The sequence below is a fragment of the Penaeus monodon genome, chromosome 23, assembly GCF_015228065.2.
Source record: "Penaeus monodon isolate SGIC_2016 chromosome 23, NSTDA_Pmon_1, whole genome shotgun sequence".
NCBI lineage: Eukaryota > Metazoa > Arthropoda > Malacostraca > Decapoda > Penaeidae > Penaeus > Penaeus monodon.
In genome coordinates, this window is record NC_051408.1 from 30683950 (window position 1) to 30684610 (window position 661).

The window sequence follows — 661 nt, forward strand, 5'->3', positions numbered from 1 at the left end:
CAGGAGATAAACTTACCGTACAAGCTTTACGAAATTACTCTGAATATTGTGAATTTGCAGGTAGCTATTGGAATGCATGTTGAAGACATCATGGCGACTGGTTTGGGATGGGTGAATTATAGTGCAATGCATGGTTAAGATTCATGAAAAGCCCCGTATTTGTCGTCTTTTTGGGTGAGTGTGTTGATAGAAATAAACTTAACGACGTCCCACAAGCTAATTGTCAGAGGGCGTAGAGGAACCACCAGCTCAGTTTTTCCCTCAGCCTCTCTCTGCTTGGAGGAGCCTCGGGACACAGACACTTCCGGATGTACAGTGAAATGCAAATTTACAGAAATCTTGGCATTCATACCGGGTGGATTTGTGCTCTTGTTGAAAGAGACAAAGGACTACGCTATTCCTGAATCATTAAGAATACATGGTACTGCAAGCATAGGAAAGTGACAGGCAGGAACCATAGCGAAAATATGATCGGGTAACTATTGAGAATACCTTCACATGGATTCCTCTCACTCCCTACTACCGATATGCATAGGACATTTGCCGAGATACGTCACTATGCTAATAGATTACGTAGAAGACAAAAAATCCATATATTCACGGCAAGGTGGGAGCTCACGACCGACAATCTCGGTAAGTTACAGCTCAGAAATTTACTAAC